The sequence below is a fragment of the Leucopleurus acutus genome, assembly GCF_964270905.1.
Source record: "Leucopleurus acutus genome assembly, chromosome: 20".
Classification (NCBI taxonomy): domain Eukaryota; kingdom Metazoa; phylum Chordata; class Mammalia; order Artiodactyla; family Delphinidae; genus Leucopleurus; species Leucopleurus acutus.
Genome location: NC_139162.1, coordinates 31,361,463 through 31,383,478, shown reverse-complemented (window position 1 = coordinate 31,383,478; position 22,016 = coordinate 31,361,463).

The window sequence follows — 22,016 nt, the reverse complement described above, 5'->3', positions numbered from 1 at the left end:
AATAAGGGAATAACAACCTTATCATCAGAGACAGACAGCCCTAGGAAAAAGTCTATACAAACAAACCTCACTAACTAAGCCTTATCTACCATTGGTTTCCTCATATATTTGCCTTCCCACAATTTACTACCCCTAGAAGATCAGTCCTTTTCTTTGTCTTGTCACTTCTCTACAAAATTATGTATCTTTTGTTAAAATGCCAGATAAGTCCAAGTTCCAACCACCCGTTTGAGTTACTCATGCGCTGTGTGATGTACACATTAATAAATAATTGTTTATTTTTCCCTTATTAATCTTTTGTTAGTCTAATTGGCAGGACCCCAGCCAATAAACCTAAGATAGGTAGAGGGAAACAAATTTTTTTTCCTCCTCTACACCAGCCAGATGAAAATCCGTTCAGTATTCAATAAACTTATTTTGAGACTTGACTACACATGAGACACTGAACTCAGTGCTCTCCTTGACTGGAAGACTCATCCTATGGTCAGACCTTGGGAAGCATTTCTTCCTGTAAATCCAAAGTTCTTAAGACTCAAGAACTTTGAGGAGATAATGAAGAAAACTGTGAGAATCCTTAAGCAGAAGAATCAAAGAAACACAGAGACTTGAGGAGGAAGGGAAATTATAATCCATCAAACTAGCCTTTCCCAAGGTGAATTCCATGCAACACTATCTTTGAAGACCAGAAACAAAAATGATACCATAATCCAAGAAGCCGGAAAAAAATCTTTCATGTGTTATTGCCATTTTAGAACTTCATGATGTACATCAAGACATTAAAGGATCTGAAAAATCCTACAGCAAAGGAACCTGTTTAAACTCTGTGAGAAATATATTTCCAAACTGACTGAACCGAACTTTTATTCTCATAATACCTGTTAATATACCTGGGAATATATTCTGATAAATATACACCTATATGCATAAATATATAAATGACATAATGGCTATAATAATAGCCATGATTATTTATTATCTACTCTATGCCATATACTTTCCATCATCTCATTTAATCATCATCTCATTTCAAACAACTTGATATTATATTGCATGTATATATCTACATATGTATAATATACATGTTATATCTTCTATTATATGTGTATATATAACATATACATATTACAATATTATATAACATTTAACAGATGAAAAAACTGAGGATTAGAATGGATAAATAATTTCTCCAAGACCACATAACTGGTCAGTGGTCAAATGATGCTTTGAATGCTGGCTCTTAACCACTGCAGTATGCTGCTTCCAATCTAGTCCAAGTCCTACCCCATGCTTGAACAATCCCCTACAATCGTCAAAGAATTGTCCAGTTTCTTTTTACACATCCCCAAAATGCACCATTTCTCAAAATAACACTTTTCATTACTGAATATCTTTAAATATTTAGAAAGTTATTTATATTGAGTTGAAATATGCCTTTATGTAACTTCCACTCATTATTTCTGGTTTCCACCTCAGGGATGATATAGATTAAGCCTACTGTATTTCCATAAAGTTACAGTTCAAATATTTGAAGACAGCTGTTTGTCTTCCATCTGCTGTCAGAAAGATAACCAAATTATAATTATGTTTTTAGAAGTGGACTATAGTCATTGTGTAAACCAGGACTTGAAATAGGTCTTCTAAGTATTTTGTCTAATTCATATTCTCTTGGAAGCTTCCCTAGTTTCCATAGTGGCACAAAGAAAGGAAATTTTTTTTATCACTGGGGGACCAGAGAGAGAGGGAGAGGAAGAAAGAGATTGAGAGTGTGTGTGTGATGTGTGTGTTCAGATGCACTTTGGGATAATTATATACAGAGGCATTTGATGCTTAGTAATTTCAAAAAACAAGAAACCTTGGGAGAAAGCAGAATTATATAATTGTGTAACAGGAATAAGTTTATCAAAGTGTGAGCACTCCCAATACTCCCACATTGGAGAATTCTTTCTTTGCCTACCGGTCCCAGAGGTTTTGTAATATTGTCATGAAGGTGATGCTGCAAAAGAGGAGGGAAGAAGGAAGAGAGAGTCTTACTTGCTTAGTTCCTGGGCTCTTTTTCCTTGTGGTGAATTACAAGGTAATGGGCCAAGCAGAAAAGAAACTTTAAACAAAATAAAATAGCAAGGCAAAATTAATCTACATAATAAAGAACAAGGAAGAAGAGGAAACAGAAAAGCCACAGGAGCTGGAAGTTGGGGAAGAGTTTTTGAAAGGATTTGACCGGCGCCTCAAGGGCAGTTTTGGGTATAGCAGAATTGAGTAGGAGAGGGAAAGGAATTTTAATAAGTATTGCCGTGGGTTTTGAAATGCATCTTTCTTAATGTTCTTGAAGAGAGGCAGTAACGATTGAAATTCCTTTTCAATTAATTTTAGTTCATAGATTATGGTTTTTGAATGTCACTAAAACTAGGCATCTCAGGCTGTAGGATTTAAGAGGATTGCACTTTTTTTTTTTTTTTTTTGGCTGTGTCAGGTCTTCGTTTGGATCTTTCATTGTGGCACGTGGGCTTCTCTCTAGTTGTGGTGCGCGGGCTCCGGAGCACACAGGCTCAGTAGTTGCGGCATGCGGGCTTAGTGGCCCCGCAGCATGTGGGATCTTAGTTCCCCGACCAGGGATCAAACCTGCGTCCCCTGCATTGGAAGGCAGATTCTTAACCACTGGACCACCAGGGAATTCCCCAACTCCATCTTAATTTGACCACTTCTTCAAACCCTATTTCCAAATAAGATTACATTCTGCGGTTCTGGACATGAATGGCAAGGGATACTATTCAACTAACTACCATGATTAAAGCCTCTAAGAGTTCAAATTCTCATCTTGACCTCACTAGCTATGTGAATTCGGGCAATTCACCCAACCTTCATAAATGTGTTGTCTCATCCATAATGTGTAAATCTGACCGGCCTTGTGGAGCAAATTAGCTAATGTTTGTAAAGTCTTTGAGCACACTGCTTGGCCCTTGGTGGTGCTCCACACTTGGAACCATTGGTCATTATCTCCCATCAATATAACCCTTCATTATTTTCTGGCTCTTCTGTGGCTTTTTCTACCCAACCTGCCCTTGAATTACTGGGCTTTCCGGAGTTCTTTCCTTGATGGTACTCTCCTGCCACAGGCATCTCCTCCCCTCAGGGTGTGTGTGGTGTGGAGGAAGCGGGTACAGGGAACTCATCCCCGCCGGGGCCTTAACTCAGAGTGTGTTCCTGTGACTCTACCGGTGTAACAGGGAAGAGCTAAATCGGACTCCATGTTGGATCTGTTTCTTTGACTTCAACCTTTGCTTTTCGTTGCTTTTGTTGTCATTATAATAGTACATAACGGCCTGCCTCAGGGAACCCTTCCCTTCTGCCTGAATGTTAAACTAAAGTGCCTCCAATCAGCTCGCAGGGAGACAATCTGACCCCGCCCACCTGTGGCTGGCTGCAGGAGAGAAGAAATTAACACATCCCCTCCCCGAGGCTGGCCATTCCGGGGGATATCTGCAAAACTTATGGCCTTTTTACTTTACTTCCCCATCTCCTCCGCCTCTCGGCGCTATAGAAGAAACTGGCATCCAAACCCCGTTAAGATGGTTTCTTGGAGACATGAGTCTGCCATCTTCTCCGTCTGCCGGCTTTCCGAATAAAGTCGTCTTCTTTGCCTCAACACCTCGTCTCCGATTCATTGGCCTGTCGTGCGGCGAGCAGAGCGAGCTTGGACTCTGTAACACTTAGAGGAAAACATTTCCTCTTTCAACTTGGATCCAGTGGTTGGGGGCCTGAAAATTTAACAGAAAAAACAAAGAAATATAGATTAACAGAAGAAAAGACAAGGCTTATTTTCAAACATGCACACAGGAATTTGCAGTAATGGAAAACTCAAGGAATAGCTCAAAGGGAAGTGTAAATATCTATCAATTCAATTTAACAGAAGAGGGGTTTGTTAGGGCTTCAGTTGGGAGAGTATGGAAGTTTCTATTGCTTCTTGATTCTAAAGGTAATGGGCAGTCTGTCTTCTCAGCAAGTGAATTTTCAGGAAAATCCCTAGGATGTGGGTCAATAGCTCCTATATTTCAGGAGGCTCTGCTTTGGGCAGATAAAGAAAATTCAGATAAGATTTCTTCTGTATCGACTGTGCTCACTTTAAATGTTTTAATGTTTTCACTGTAAAACAGTGCTTATACTAATTCTGGGGGTCCAAAAGGGTCTCCACATTTCCCTCTGAAACTACACTAGAAGTTTTACACACAAGAAAAGAAACTAGGCTGATTGCTGTGGAAAGTCAGGTTAGAAGTTGTGAGGTAAAAGATCTCCAAAGGGAGTGAAGAATATGGATTAGAAAGAGGAATAAAAAAAAAAAAAATTGGGGCTTCCCTGGTGGCGCAGTGTTTGAGAGTCCGCCTGCCGTTGCAGGGGATGCGGGTTCGTGCCCCGGTCCGGGAGGATCCCACATGCCGCGGAGCGGCTGGGCCCATGAGCCATGGCCGCTGAGCCTGCGCGTCCGGAGCCTGTGCTCCGCAACGGGAGAGGCCACAACAGTGAGAGGCCAGCGTACCGCAAAAAAAAAAAGATTAATGGTTGAAGCAGACTATAAATGCAGTTTCTGAGTCCAGAAGGCAACCAGTTGAGATTCTGTCGTCGAGCACAAGTTTGTCTTCCCAATGCACAGTGAGGCCAAACAAACTGAAGCCTCGGAGTTTGGAGCAGAGAAAGGTTTATCACAGGGCCAAGCAAGAGGAACAAGCAGACCATGTTCAAAAGACCTGAAATCCCCAATGGCTTTCAGGTAAGGGTTGTTAAAAGCAACACTTGTGGTGAAAGCTACAGGGTGCCTGACTTTCTTCTGATTGGTTGGTGGTGAGGTCTCAGGGTAAAGTTTCAAGAATCTCAATTATCAAACTTCTGGTTCCAACCAGTCGGGAGTCTAGTGCTTGAGGTCTGCATGTAGTCACCATCCTCCACCTGGGTGGTGGTCTTAGTTTCTGCACAACAACTCAGATACGTGTCAGATTGTTATGTATATCCCTTGAGTAGAAAACTAGGACTGTTTTATTGCTGAACTACGGTTTCTTGACTGCTTTTCCTTTATTTCTTCATTCCCTCACTTCCCTAATTAGTTAACCGCTTGAATCTGCTCTTTGGAACTCATGGAAGACCTAGGAGACTAAAGCCTTTTTCTGCAAACAAGAAACAGGGGACACAGAGTTTTGTATCCCAGAGGGCCCCACAGGTTTCAGCTCAGTTTCGACTTCTAGGTGTTGGGTTTGAAGCATCTTTAGTGAGGATGGTCAGTGGTAATGTTGTTGCAGGAAGGGGGACCACTTCCAGGGCCTGAGAGTGGGCTCCTGTCTAACACTCAGAAATGAATTGTGGGAGGAGACACATGTGCTGAAAAAAGCAAGAGACTTTATTGGGAAGGGGTGCCCAGGCAGAGAGCAGCAGGGTAAGGGAACCCAGGAGGACTGCTCTGCCACGTGGCTCTCAGTCTCAGGTTTTATGGGAATGGGGTTAGTTTCCGGGTTTTCTCTGGCCAATCATTCTTACTCAGGGTCCTTCCTGCTGGTGCACGCATCACTCAGCCAAGATAGATCCCAGAGAGAAGGATTCTGGGAGGTTGGTAGGACATAGGGACTCTCATTTTGACCTTTCCCAAATTCTTCAGGTTGGTGGTAGCTTGTCACTTTCACGTTCCTTACCAGGACCTCCTGCTGTAAGATAACTCATGCAAGTGGTTACTATCATGCCTGGCCAGGGAGGGCAGTTTCGGTCAGTGGTTCCGCTAACAGCTCGTACACAGTCTGGTAACTTCTGGAGCAGAGCATGGAAGACTTAGGTGTTCCAGTAAACTCTGGGTGGCCTGCCCTGTTGTGATAGATCCTTTGAAGTTCTATCAAGCCAACTTCCACTTTCAGTGTTTCTGGAAAAGGACAGTTTTTGTTCTCAGTGATGTCAAGTCAGGAGGGTGGGAGAAAAATTGGAAGTGTTAATTACTGACAAAACAAACAAGACAGCAAGATCCGGTTTACAAAAAGATGAAAAATAGCTCAAAGACAAGGAACAAGACTAGAATCTGAAAACCCTCAAGGGTGGGTTACAGTTTTCCATTGAAACATGTAATTTCTCCCTACAATCACCTATTTTCATTAAAGATAATCAAAGTAAGATTATTCTTGATTGCAAAATAAGTCTGGTTTCATTGGATTTGGCCTGCTTATTTACATAAGTGCAGCAAGAATGGTAACTGACTACATAGGTCTTTTAAAGTTCTCTTTGCTGGAACTTCTTCTCATAAAGAATCTGATTGGACTTTTAAAAGTGTACTTGAGACTAGGAAGCAAACCAAGAACTTGCCATCAACTATCTACACTGTCGATAGATTTAGATGAAATCCTCTCTCCTCAAGGTCCCCAGAATATCCTAAGTTTCCTGCATCTTCCAGAAAGTGACTTTCCTTACTAACCTGTCAGGCTGGAAATCCTGTAATTCAGAGAATAGGCCAGTTCTTCCAAGAGAGCTTTGTAAGCAATGGCTCTTTAAAGTCAACTTTATTTCCTTAAAACTGTCTGGTAATACTTGATTCTATGTACATCATTCTCTAATATGGCATTCCAGTCAAAACCTTGGTTATATAACCAATTTTTCCAGCTATATACTGTTAAAAGGAAGACAGGTTCTTATTTAACTTATGCAAATAATGATATTGCCATGAAAATAAGAATATTCAATAGGGTGTCTGAATTCTGGAAGGAGCAAGAAGGGGGAAAAAGATAAATGTTTCGATTTTGTTTAAAAACATTTAATATACTAAATTGTTGTAAGTTATAGATACACTAAGAGAAAAAAGAAAGGGGTTCCTTATACCCAGAAGATACAGCATTAAAGAACCAGCAGTGTTCCCCCCAAATTATAAAAATTTAATCATAAATTTTAAAAATTTTATTAAAATTATACAATTTTTACAATAAATATAAAAAATAAATATAATAAAATATTTATTTAAAATAAATTTAAAATTTATTTATTTCATAAAATATAATAAAATTAAAATAAATATAAAAATTATTTAAAAATTTAAAATTTTAATCATAAAAATTATAATCATTCATGTGTCCCATGTAATTAATTCTTGTTCTGCTTGATCTAGTAGCAGTTTCAACTAGAGTTCTTTACCCAATCCAGTGGTATCATCTCGAAGTTATTAATACCATCAGAAGCCTATATCCCAGAGTACATGCCATGGTCCTTTCTATGGGCCTGAGACAGTCCCTTTTGTTGAATATGAAGCATTCTGGCTTGTAGCTGTTTGTAAGAGCTTTCAGGTAAGCATTAGAGTAAAGCAAGAACTATTCATGAATAATAAAAGGCTTAAAATGACCATGGTTAAAAATTCGATGGGGTTTCTCTGGTGGCGCAGTGGTTGAGAGTCCGCCTGCCGATGCAGGGGACACGGGTTCGTGCCCCGGTCCGGGAAGATCCCACATGCTCCGGAGCGGCTAGGCCCGTGAGCCATGGCCGCTGAGCCTGCGCGTCCGGAGCCTGTGCTCCGCAACGGGAGAGGCCACAACAGTGAGAGGCCCGCGTACCGCAAAAAAAAAAAAAAAAAATTTGATGAAAGTTTACTATAAAAATAACACAATTTCACAAACGAAATCTGATTGTTTCAGTGACATACAACACTTTAAGTAATAACTGGAATTATAACTGTTAACATTATACCAGTATATATCATGGACATTGAGGGCACTGAAAAATTTCCAGGAGTTTCATACAATTTCAGAAGTGGTTACATTAACAATATTTAGCCATACAAATATAGCCTAGGGAAGGTTAAGTATCACTTCTCATTTGACAACGCTTTTCATGCAATTTAACACATCAAATAAGGCTAATTAGTTTAACATCTCTCTTTTTACAAAGTGAGAAAACAAACCCTTTGAGATGTTCTAGGAGCCTTCTGCAAAATCTCAAGGTCAGTTCGAGGTCAAGAAGACTTCATGTAGAATTTGATTTTGGAAAGTTGTCAAAAATGTCAAAGGGTTTAAACCCAGGAGCACAGATGACTGTGCGACAATACTTAATTGTCAATCGAACCGAAATAACAATGAAAGATTTCAAAAGTAAATATAGGAGGTAACAAGGTTGTAAAAAAAAACTCAGCTCTTATAAAAAGTGAGAACTGTTTCTCTTTTTTTTGTTTTTTTTTGTTAATAAATTTATTTATTTTTGGCTGTGTTGGGTCTTCGTTGCTGCACACAGGCTTCCTCTAGTTGGAACAAGCAGGAACCACTCCCCACTGTGGTGTGCGGGCCTCTCATTGCAGTGGCCCCTCTTGTTGTGGAGCACGGGCTCTAGGCATGTGGGCCTCAGTAGTCACGGCACGCAGGCTCAGCAGTTGTGGCTCGCGGGCTCCAGAGTGCAGGCTCAGCAGCTGTGGTGCATGGGCTCAGCCACTCCACGACATGTGGGATCTTCCTGGACCAGGGTCCAAACCGGTGTCCTCTACATTGGCAGGCGGATTCCCAACCACTGTGCCACCAGGGAAGCCCAGAATCATTTCTCTTAAATAACTGAGGGCATGATAAAGACAACACAGGAAATTATTGTAATAAGATTCAAAATCCTTGTTTCCTAGGTGGATTATTCAAAAGGTAGAGAAAACCTTTTACAATCTCTTATTAAAAACAGACCAACAATCCAACACATTTTGTCTTTTTAAGAGAGAAAAATCACACTCTAGTTTTGGATTAGTACACTACTGATATTAAAGCTCATTTAAAAATCTTATAATAAATCAATTTAATCTTATCCAGCTTGACCATATGAGATTAAATAGTCTCTCTCTCTCTCTCCCTCTCTCCCTCTCTCTCTCTCTCTTTCTCTATCACAGACCCTTTACAACTTTCTAGACCCATCTAGTTCTTGTCCTACATCTTCCTCTTTCTCATTCTGGAATAACCTTTAAACAACCTTGAATCAACTAACTCAGGACAAAATTACTCTCTCTTTTCTTAACAAAAACATATCCTTAATACATTGTATACTTTTTCTTATCAAAAACATATCCTACTTTCCTGGCACATTTTGCACAGAGTTTTTTCCTCTGCTCTTATTATTGCCATTGGTTCCACTTACATATATTGATTATAATTTTCAACCCTTAGTAATCTTTATTTTCCAGAGAAAACTAGGAAAGAGACAATTGTGAACTGTCTGTGATATACCAGCATTCTGTAGTTGATAAGAAAAATTATGAATATACCATCTCACAATTTCAAGAGACATATGCTTCCTCATAGCACAATTTCCCAGTGTGGCAAAAGAACATGTTTATTAACAGGTCCAAGTATCTGTAGTCTTTATGCAAAAATAAGAAGTCAAAAGTATATAAACTTATGTTCAGTACTTAATGTTTCAGTATTTTATCTTATTTGGAAGTGATCTAGATATTTAATGAATATCTATCATTTAACTTAGTAAAGCTTTAAGGTTGCAAGTAAGCAAAAAAGATTTTGGAGACTATTTTGACAGGTTTATCATAAAACATAATCATTGTTGAAATAAAGTTGGCCAGAGTAATGACTTAATTTGATTAGAATCAAATCTATAAGTTTTATAATCTTAAACATCTAGTAAATATAATAGTAGCTTCGACTAGAAAATCCAAGTAGAATAAAAATGTATGATTGTAGGCAAAGAAGGTTTTTATTAAACCAGTAATATTAGACTAGTCTTATTTAACAAAGATTTACCCAAATGATGTGAATTTGAAGATCATTTGGGTTAGTTCCCACATTTCTGAGAGTTTGAGTGATATTTAATTTATATAAGTGCTTATTTTCTCTAAGTCAATTAAAATAAATCTCCTTTGTTAATTTGGTAATACCATCCAGAGGTAGGAGAATATCAGATACATAACATACATTCATATACATAGTGGCAGCTGCAAATAGAGATAGGTTTCATTTGCATTTTAAGCCATGAATCAGCCATAAATACAGGACTGTTTATGTCCCCCAAAATTCACATGTTGAAACTCTAATTCCCAACGTGATGATATTTAGAGATGAGGGCCTCTGGGAGGTAATTAAGGCATGAGGATGGAGCCCTCATGAATGGGATTAGTGTCCTTATAAGAAGAAACACAAGAGGGTGCTCTTTCATGCTCAGATCTCTCTCTCCCCCATTCTAGTTCTCCAACCAGGGATTGAACCCTGGGCCTTAGGCCACAAAAGTGCCAAGCCCTAACCACTGAACCGCCAGGGAATTCCCTGTCTTTATTTCCCCTCCTATTTCCCCTCCCTTCCTTCCTTCCTTCCTCCCTTCCTTCCTATCTTTCTTTCTTTCTTTTTCTTCTTTCTTTACCATGTGAAAATACAGAGAGTAGCCTGCAAGCCAGAAAACTGGCTCTCACCACAACCCTAATATGCTGGCACCCTGATCTTGGATGTCCAGCCTCCAGCACTGTGAGAAATAAGTATTTGCTGTTTAAGCCTCCTAGTCTATGATATCTTGTTATGGCAGCCCAAACTAAGACATACAATAATACAGAATTCACTAGTTTATATATAAAAGTTGGTTCTCGTCTTTGTCCCACTTTGTATTTTTATCTGAATTGTGTTTCTGACAGATGGAACAAGTTGTTGCCTGCTCAGTATGAGGGCTAAAGCTTTATCCAGTATTTGTGGAGGAGACTTTTAAGATTTTTCCTTTTTTCCTGATGTATAATCTTATGGAGGCTGTGGACTAAATTTTGTTTACAATTAGTCTATTTCTTCTTTTTCAGCCTCATGTGCTTGCTTTTGAGGGTCCCTGAGTCCCTTGAGAGCCCCTGAGGAGGGCCAGGGGGTAACCTAAATTTCCAGTGACTATAGGGAGTTGAAGGGCTGAAACAGAAAGCAAAAAATCTTAGAAAATCCAGCCTGGAAGATTTAACTTTTCTCAAAGGCACCACTGAAGTTCTAAATTATCCTTAGAAAAGTCAAGCCAACAAGAAAGGAAGCAGACAGAGTTAGTGCCATGGTTGCAGAGCGTACAGTCAGTGAGGGTTTAAGAAGAAAGGAGTTCAATCTACTGAAAAGTTCCCATGAGAGGAACAGAATCAAGTAGGGAGGATAGAGAGGCCTCAAAACCAAAACCGGAAGGAGAATTTCTAGCCCAAGAGGTATCTTCCAAACAAAGATGCTAGATTATAATCCGGCTTCAGAAAGTATACTCATGTCAACTGTGACTCAAACCATAAGCATTTTTATGGCTTAACTATGGGGGCAAAACTCATCCTCAAAGAGGGCACAGAAGACACAACCCTCATACTCAAAGGTAGCCAAGAGGAAGGAAGTAAGGCTCTCCATTGCCATAGGCGATGCACAAAGGCAGTGGAGAAAGAGACAAGCGTCCTTATGGGATGAGGCCCTTTAGAATTTAGACTTAGATGAATCCCCTGAGAGCTGGTAATGGTAAGTACTACACCAGCTGCACGTGGGGTACCCAGGCTACCCACATTTCTGCCCAGCTGACTACAGATTCTCAGGGGCTGCCACCTAGTGGTTGGCAGCAGATCACACCCCTCAGCAGGTGGAAAGCCAGAGAGAATGCTCTTTTCAATTTCCAAAGCCAAGTTCTCAGGAAACAAACACTTCTAGACATCACAACACAAAACAGTAGCGCAAGAGACAGACACAATAGCTACCTAATACAAGAGTCCCAGTATCCAAAGAACTGGTTTTAAACAAAAGTTTTCTTCTGTAAATCTAAAATTTGGAAAATCTTTTTTTTTCGATTTCAATCAAATTGAAAGACTCTTCCTGTCCTTGCTCGTCCGGACCCTGACAGAGATCCAAGATTCTGACTGGTAAAATAGTTTACCTTTGCTGGCATTGTCAGAGGTCCTGGGGTCTTAGTTGGAGTCTCCAGAGAGTGGGGAATCCCAACCATCCCATCCTTATTGCCAAAAGTGTTGGGAAGAAAACTTTTCCTCTTCTAGCTCCCGTTGGGGGCCTGATAATTTAACTGAGAAAAGAAGATTAACAAGAGAAAAGACAGGATTTATTTCCACACAAGCCTGTGGGAGCTCCCAGTAATGGAAAACTCTTGGAATAGCCCCAAGGAAAGGTGTATACATACCAATTTAACAAAAGGGGGATTTTTAGGGCTTCAATGGGAGAGTATGGAAGGTTCTATTGGGCTTTTTGATGCTAATGAAATGGACACTCTGTCTTCTTGGCAGCTAAATTCGCAGGAAACTCCCTCAGAGGGGGTTTAAAGGCAGCTGTATTTCGTAATTTCAGGCAGCTAAGGGAAATTTGTAAAAGATTTGTTTCTGCATCTTCTGTGCTCAAATGTTTTCAACTCTGGGGGGTCCAAGAGGATCCCCACAACTCCCAAATGAGTTCCCCAAGTCTCACCCTCTGGAGCCAAACTGCCTAGTACATGTTCCAGCTCTGTCTTTGAGAGCTGAAAGAACTGGGGTAAATTACTTAACTCCTCTGTGTTTTAATCTGCAAAAAGAAGATGGAGTGGTTGAAAGGATTAAACGAGTCCTATATGTAAAGCATTTAGAACAATGCCTGGACACAGTAAGAGTGATATAACTGTTTGCTGTTATTATTTTTTATTGAGGTATAACTGACATATAACTTTATATTACTTTCAGGTGTACAACATAATGATCCAGTATTTGTGTACATTGCAAAATGATCACCACAATAAGTCTAGATAACATCCATCACCAAGCTTAGAATTATTTTTATTTTGTCCTGTTAGCATCTCAAGCTCAACCCTTCCAAAACGCAACTCCTGATCTTCCCTCTAAACATGCCCCTCGTCCCAGAATCCCTTTCTTACGTGGTGGCACCGTCATCGGCCCCATCACCCAAGCAGAAACCTTGACTTCTCTCTCTCCTTCCGCCCCTATGTAAAATCAACCACCAAAACTGCTTGATTCTATCCCCTAAATATTGCTTGAATTTGTCCTCTTCACTCTCCTTTATGTGTCAGAGTAGATTATCGTTTAGCAAATATTCACTCCCTCACCCTCCATGAGAGAAGGGCACTTCCCTCCCTTGTTGATGTTGGTTTTGGCCACGTGACTTGCTGTGGGCAATGGAATAATAGAGGACATGACCGTGGCTGTGCAGTTGGACTCAGCCTCTTGTGCTCCTATTTGTCATGTAAACACTCCTCAGGTAGCCTTGATTGCCTGAATCACAGTGACTCATAGACACTGGAGTTCAAAGAAAAAGCTTATGCTTGTGTGCCACTGAGATTTTGTGGCTGGTTGCAGAATAGGTCTTAATAGTAATAGCTACCTGATATATTTTTCCTAGGTCAGGCAATTGTCTCCTAATTGGTGTTTCTACTTCTAGCCTTATCCCTCTCAACTCCATTCTTCAGTGAGCTACCAAGTTACTCTACCTAAAACATAAATCTGAGTTGGTCTGATTTACTCATAACTCTTTGAAAATGATGGAAACAAATTTAAACCACTCTCAGAAAAAAAAAAAAAAACAACTGAGTGTTTATTGGCTTGTGTAAATCTTCTAGGGGTGGTAACAGCTTCTGGCATGGCTGGATCCAGTTGCGCAAACAGGTTCATTGGGAATATGTCTCTCCTCTCAGCTCCACTATCTGCTGTGGCTTAATTCTCAAGCAGACCCTCCCCAGTGGTGGGAAGATTGCCATTAAGAGGCTCCAAGCTAAAATCCTGCAATTTTATTAACTCCAAAAGAAAGTGAATACTTCTTTCCTAGTTGTGTCAGCAGAAAGTCTCCAGGAAGACTGGTTTGGGTCAGATGCCCTTCCTTGAATTAGTCAATTCGACCAGGCACATACAGCACTCAGCCTTGAGCCCGAGAATGGGATCAGCAAGTCATGTAAACTGAGAGTGGGTAAGAAAAGGGTTCCCCAAAGGGAAAAGATGGGATTTGTTACCCGAAGGCAAGATACAAAGCAGTCAAAAGCAACTGACATCCTGGCATTATTCCTCTACCTAAAGTCCTTCAGTGGACTCCTCATTACCATTAGGATGAACTCTCAGCCTCTAAGTATGAAGCATAAGGCCCTTCGTGATCTGATCCTTTTAGTCATTAAGCCTCACCTCCCTGTCACTGTGTGATGTGACCTTCAGGCTCCCACAACACTGCACATCATGCCTGATGTAGCCTCCAATCTCGGCTCATACGTTCCCCTTCTCCTGAAACACTCATCCTCTTTCTCTAGCCAATCCCTACTTACTCTTCAAGGCTCCACATGGGTCTCACCTAGGCTGGAAAGATCTCTCTGAACCACCCTACTCCAGGCTGTGCTCCCACTAGACACACTTCAATATTTTATTAACAATAGGGAGTTTGGCACAGAGTAGTCTTCCAGTAACTGCTGGATTAATGGATGGATAAAGCAAGGAATAAATGATTGAGTGACACAGTAGAGTAGAAACTCAATAAATATCTGCTTAATGAATGAATTTGGTTTGAAATGGGAAGTTTATTGCCTCGTATAACTGAAAAATCCAAGGGAAGAGCTGGCTGCATAGGTAGGTAGGAAAGTAAGTATGTAGGTAAATGGATAGTCAGACAGACAGATGACGGATGGATGGATTGAATGGACTGGTTGGATGGGAGGTTGAATGGATGGATAGATGGATGAATAGATGGAGGGATAGGTGGATAGAAAGGCAACTAGTAAACAAACTCCTCCTCTTCCAGTAGTTTTGGAAGTGGGCCAGAGCAATGGCTTTCAAGTTATGGGCCAAGTCTATGCAGACCTGTCTTTAAAGAGTTTCAAGCTCATTTGAGTAAACATAATTCTGGCCACCTTCACCAGGCACTTGAGCCTCAGAGGGAGACAGATGAATGATACTGGGCCCCAATGGCACAACTGGAATGTCCTTACAAAGAAACTGGGTCCTATTTCCTGTTACAGATTAACTTCTTGGCAAATTGCAGCGTGCCTGCCACAGCTGGAGGTGGACGAAGAATCCAGTTTTTAAAACCCACAGGGATCTTGAATTTAATTAAACAAGCATTTTACACCATCTCAGAAGGAAGCAAAACAAACCACCCTGTTTTCTGAACTTCTGAGGACCTGGAGTCTCCTTCACTTGATTTGCTAAGAAGCTGAGTGAGTTTCGCCCCTCAGGAGCTGGAGAAATAAGCACCACCCTGCCTCAAAACCTCACCACCAGCTGAGAACTTTTTCCGGGAGTCCTGACGGTGTATACTGTGAGCAGCTTCTTACCAGACACTGTCCTATTTTGCAGGGTGAATTTCCATTAGGTGGGAGGAGGGAGAAAAACAGAATTGTATTAAAAAAAAAAAAAATTGAAAGCAGTTACCAGAGCTTGGCCTATGCCCAGAAAGCTGTAGAAAGAGGCCCCAAACTTCCTGATCCCCAGCTGCAAGCCCAGGCCTGTTTCCTGGCCCACTGCAAGTTTCCTACCCCCGGGGAAAAAGCAGGGCTTCGGGCCAGCTGAGGGGGCCCCATCTCTCTTGCTCCCTCCCTAAAAGACGTCAGGTTCCGCTGAAGCAACAGGAGCGCTCTGCAGTCAATTTGCAGGCCGAATTGCTCTACTTCTTGTCCTTCCTTCTTTCCTGCTCTTTACCCCAGGTGCCAGATTCTCAAAAGAATCCTCTTCAGTTTCTGAGGTTTTGATGGCCAAAAAGAAGGGTCATTTCCAGTAACGTGCTGTCTCCATAGCCCCTTCGCTCACCTGCGTTCTACAGAATCACACCCACACTTCCCCGCTGATCCTCTAATCCCGGCTCCCCAGTCCGGTCTTTCAAACGTGTTATGTCATCATTTATTTGCAAACATATCCATTTGATTTCAAATTAAAATGCTTTGGGGTCGAATTAAAAAAACACATGCAAGGGGGGGAAAAGAGAAGCTGACAGACATGTCAGTAAACAGCGAAATATTTCCAAAGGCTGGACACAGATAGCTCAGACGCTAGAGGGTTCAGATTGACAGACTCTTGATGTGAGGAGACACAGGAACATCAGCAGAGGGACATTTTTCTGGGGATTAAAAAATCAAGAACATGAATCCCTCCTCCTTCCTTCCCACCAGCACTCAGTGTTCCACACACTGGATGATCAAGGCCTTGTTGTCTCCCATGATCACAGTCTGATCCTGATTTTTCCCATAATTCATTAACAATTCTCCAAGTTAAATATTAAAGTATTCATACAAACAGTGTGGAGTGAGCCAAACCCAAAACCTTCCTGTGATGGGCACTGGCTATCCAGCCAGCTATTAGAAAAAAGGAGAGAGAAAAAAACAAACCAAAAAAAAAAAAGAAAGAAAGAAAGAAGGAAAGAAAGAAACCGAGTACCACACATCTCCATCGATGCTATGACCACAGAGCTTTCAGAGTTCAGAAACGTGAGGCACATGGAAGGGGGTAGGGTCACTAGACAGTCACAGCTCAGCAGCAGAGATTCACCAGAGCCAGAGCAGTCTGCTACGGGGCTCCCCCGTTTCCAGAAGCTCAGGGAAAGTCCCAGGATGTGTGAAGACTTCTTTCATCCTCTCTATCGGAGAGCTGGGGAAATAGGACTCCCCGTGGCCACATCTCCCTCTCAGCTCCAGAGCAAAGCCCGATGAAGGTAATTTCTGAAGCCTGAATCCCAAAGGCGGGGATTTCTCTCTCCTCCCTCTCTTTGGAGCTTCTCAGGATGGGGTTTGTCCCGAGTTTCATTGGCCAAAGGCAGTTCCACGGATGAGGTGAGGGTCCGAATCCAGAGAGAAGCATCTCAGTTCTTCTGCTCAGGGGCACCATCCTTCAAGGAGGCGTCTTTGCCATCTGCTGCCTCTGTGCCAGCCCGCAGATTTGGTTCCTCTCCCTCGGGCTGTTCTGCGGGTTTCTCGGACGCCCCCGCCACCTTGGTGCTCTTGCTGGAGTGGCATCCCATCTCAGGTGGACGCAGAGGGGGAGTGCCCTGGGATGTCCCGAGGTGAGGACGCTCTGTGTAGCTGATCCTCAGATGCCAGTGTTAAATAGCCCTTCCTCAGAGCACAGCTGAAAGAGCACAGGTTCCGTTTCTATGGTCACAGGAAGACACCAGTCCAATCTGCATAATGACACCCCCGCCCCCCGCCCCATCTGCGGGATGGGCAGGGCCTGGAAGGGAGCTCTTCCTGCTAGCACCAAGCCCTATTCATTCCATCAGAAGAATTCCCTTTTGTTTAACCGGTAACTTCTTCTTTACAAATTACAACCCCCCACCTAGTTACCTGTAAACACCAGCCCTCTCTTGCTGCAAATAAAGCCCTGTTACTAAGCAACTAGCTGTGCCCTTCCTCCGTGTCCCAGGGTCATATCCAGGTCTGGGACTCACAGACCCCCCGCTTGGAGTCCATCCCCTACCCTAGAATGCCACCTCCACCCGGGGTTGAGGAATGGGGCTAAGATCATGGACTCCAGGGTTTAACCCAAACATGTAAGTAATGAAAACATTAACACTGCTGTATGTTATACATGAAAGCTGTTAACAGAGTGAATCCTAAGAGTTCTCATCACACACATACACACACAAATTTTTGTTTCTTTAATGTTGTATCTTTAAGAGATGATGGATGTTCATTAAACTTATTGTGATAATCATTTCATGATGTGTAAAATCCAAAAAATTATGCTGTACAGCTTGAACTTATACAGTGTTATATATCAATTATATCTCAATAAAACTAGAAGGAAAAATAAATAAATAGATAAATAAATAAATAAACAAATTAGCAGGCACCAAGAGCTACTTGGTACCAAGTACAGTTTACATTCATCATCTTGTTCCATCCTCACAACAACTCTAAGAGGCAGGTTGTGTTATTTAATCCTCATTTAACAGATGGAGACACTGAGGCACAGAGAGGTTGAATAATTTAAGGTCTAACAGCCTGGAAATAGCAGGGCTGAGATTAGAACCCAGGTCATCCAGATTCCGCTCTATCACTACGTTCATCTTATCTCTTTTAAAGACCCCACCGGGCCATCTTCATAAACCATCATAGGTGTCATCAGTTTGGTAGGCCTGTCTTGCTCTTTTTTTAAAAATAAATTTATTTATTTTTATTTATTTATTTTTGGCTGCGTTGGGTCTTCGTTGCTGCACGCAGGCTTTGTCTAGTTGCAGTGATCGGGGGCTACTCTTCATTGCTGTGCGTAGGCTTCTTATCGTGGTGGTTTCTCTTGTTGTGTAGCACGGGCTGTAGGTGCGCGGGCTTCAGTAGTTGTGGCTCACGGGCTCTAGAGCACAGGCTCAGTAATTGTGGCACACGGGCTTAGCTGCTCCACGGCATGTGGGATCTTCCCGGACCAGGGCTCGAACCCGTGTCCCCTGCATTGGCAGGCGGATTCTTAACCACTGTGTCACCAGGGAAGCCCTGTCATTGCTCTTTTAATCCGGGACACATGGGTAAAAGTTTTCAAAGCTGTGAACGAATTCTCTATATTTGACTCCTCTTTTATTTTCTGATCACCTCGCTTTCTTTTTCCTAACTCCAAAAGGGGCCCGATAGTTCTGGCGCAGCTCCCAGGAAGCTGCAAAGAGGATCAAGCAGGTCCATGTAGTACCTTTTCAGAGAAGCACAGACTGTATTCTTCCCCGAGTATGCACACAGCAGTCAAAGGTGACGCCAACTCCATTCACTTCCGGAGGGGTGGGTACATGCCAGCCTCGGATGTTTTACACACGTCCTCTCGTTTATTCCTCATAATCAAACAGTCCTACAAGGGAGTATTGTTAAGCCACGCTAGAGGGGGAGTAACTGAGTCCAGAGCGGTTAGGTCAATGGCCTGAGGTCACACGCGTGGTTGGCAGCCAGCTCAGGATGTTGCCTGCACACCCTGTGACCTTCCCACTCCTTGTCCCCTCCTGCTGCCACCCCCACTGCCTCTGGTTAACACCATTCATCTTCCTGGACTTAGGCACTCAGTGATCCACAGGAATGTGGTAAGACTCCCCTGTAAATCACCTTTCTTTGAATGAGCTTCTTGCCAACCGGGCTGGCAGAGTGACAATTAGGAGGACATTATAATGCCGTCGATTTACCTCTCCCACGTAAACGCCAAAGTACATTTTGGGGGTGTCAGGGTGGAAGAGGGAGGTTCCATTTGCCTTCCAGTTAAGAAGTCCTAATTAAGGCAAATCCTCGTTTGGATACTGGGATCCTAAGCCAACAAGTCTCTTGTGAATCCTCCCAATTAATCATGCTTGTCCCAAGTCAGCATAAAAGACAGGCGGCAGGAGCACCAAGGAGACAGGTAAAACCCTCAGGTTGGGCTTGTGTTAGTTTAGAGGTGTGGTTGGTAAGACAGATGAGGGCCCTTTTCTGAGTGAACCTGGTAAGCAGCCTTGTCGTGCCTGTGACACTCACACCCAGGACTGGTTACATAATTGAAGGGCCCGTGTGAAATTAAAATGTGAGCCCTTGTTCAAAAATTATTAAGAATTTCAAGATGGTGACAACAGAAGTTTAAATGAAGCATAAGGCCTGTAAAGCCAGACCTACCCACACCCAACCTCTTCCTCAACTTTCTCAGAGATGGATTCACCTCTGATGACTCTGATTTGCCAGACCAGTAGCTGGCTCTGCCTAGGGGACATCGCCCTAGGAATAGGTTGAGGTGGCGGAAAGACAAGGAAAGAGAAATGGACCACCCAGGGATGGATGGGAACACAGTAGGATACTTTCAAAATATTTTCAGCTTTAAAATGCTTCCTTGGGACTTCCCTGGTGGCGCAGTGGTTAAGAATCCGCCTGCCAATGCAGGCGACATGGGTTCGAGCCCTGGTCCAGGAAGATCCCCACATGCCACAGAGCAACTAAGCCCGTGTGCCACAACTACTGAGCCTGCGCTCTAGAGCCCGTGCACCGCAACTACGAAGTCCAGTCACCTAGAGCCCATGCTCCACAACAAGAGGAGCCACCGCAAGGAGAAGCCCGCGCACCTCAACAAAGAGCAGCCCCCGCTCGCCACAACCAGAGAAAGGCCGCACACAGCAACAGAGAGCCAACGCAGCCAAAAACAAATAAGTAAAATAAATTAAAAAAATTTTAAATAAAATAAAATGCTTCCTTGACTTTTACCACCTACAAAACATAGCACGCAGAAAGTATCAACATAAAAAACACAAATAAAAACTAATGATGATACCATATGTTGGCAAAGCTTCAGAGCAACCGGAACTCTCATATGCTGCTGGTGGGAATGCAAAATGGTAAAGCCACTCTGGAAGACCGTCTGGCAGTTTCTCATCAGGTTAAACATACACTTACCATAGAATATTTACCTGTATCAGTCTACTCAGGCTGCCATAACAAAATGCCACAAACTCAGAAGCTTAAACAATAGACATTTTCTCACAGGTCTGGAGCTAGAACCAAGGTGTTGGCAAATTTGGTTTCTGGTGAGAGCTCTTTTCCTGGTTTGCAGATGGCCACCTTCTTGATACATCTCTACATGGTCGTTCCCCTGTGCTCACAAAGAGAGAGAACTCTGGTGTCCCTTTCTCTTATAAGGACACTAGTTCAGTGAGATTAGGGCCCCATCCTTATGACCTCATCTAACCTAATTACCTCTATAAAAGCCCTATCTCCAAATGCAGTCACACTGGGGATTGGGGCTTCAACATATGAATCTGGGGGGGACAACACATCCAGTCTATAACATTACCCAAGGGAAATGAAGACCTACGTTCACACAAAAACCTGTACACAAATATTTAGAGCAGCTCTATTAATAATCAATAACTCGAAACAACCCAAATGTGAATGGATAAATAAACTGTGGTACATTCATACAGCACAATATTACTCAGCAATGAAAAGGAAAGACTGTCGTTACACGTAACGTAATTTCAAAGATGTTCATGAGTAAAGAAGCCTAAAGGTTACCTACTGTTTGATTTCATTTATATGACATTCTCAAAAAGACAAAAATATAAGAATGGAGAACAGATCAGTGGTGTTACTACGAAGTGATGGCTGGAGAGTTTTTGGTGTTCTGTGTCCTAACTGTGGTGGTAGTTACACAAATCTAAACATGCTGAAATTCACAGAATTGTACCTGAAAAATTTTAAGGTCAAATTTGCTGTATATTAATTTAAGGAAAAAATGTTAAGATCATCCAAACAAAAAAATACATAAATACTGTTTGCCAGGAGCCTAGGAGCTTATTTGCCATCTGGTCCTAGTTCTCAAGATCATTTAAAATCCTTTCTCTCCTGCTTTTCATTTGAACAAACAAACAAACAAACACACCTGCCCCTAATTTAGCTTAACAGCTGTTTATTGAGCCACATGCTACAAGGTTCCATGCGGGGTGTTGCGCGGTTTCCAGAACCTTAGTGAATTGCAATTCAGGAGACCTGGATGTGGAAGCAGAGCGGGCTGTGTGCAGAGGGTCACCTTACAGCTATGACTGTAGTGCAGAAGAGTGGCCGGCCCAAGGCACCTTGCAGGAAGGGAGCTGGGGCCGTAAGCACCCCAACCTTATTCTCCTCCCTCCCTCCAATCCCTCCCAGGGCCCCCACTGGCCAAACCCAACTTGAGGCAAGTGGGCATAGAAGCCTTTGGTCTTGCCCATTTAGGTCAGCCTCCCAGGATGCAGAGCAGGGTGGAAAAGGAGAGCAGATGTGGAGAGGTAAACAAACGATCTAGCGCAATCCACGTGGATCCTGTTCTCAAGGGCATAGAATCTGTTGGGGAAGGCACCATCTTGGCAGGGAATTAAACCATGAGGCAGAATGCAGTAAGTGCTTTAATACAGGAAAAAGGTCACACTGGGAAAAGGGAATAGGGAAGGGACTCCTCTAGCTGGACCCAGAAGGATAAGCAGAATATTAGCTGGTAGAGGAGGAAAGGACAACCTGGCCAAAACGAAGAACTGCAAATCCCTCCTGAGGAGTTCAGTTCAATTCACCATTTGTTTATGGAAAGGCAGCTAATGGTCATGGTTAGAAGCACCAGATTCAGCCTGAGAAGAACCTGAGGTTGAATACTAACTCTACAGTTGTGTGTGGCCTTCAGTAAGTTGTTTAACCTC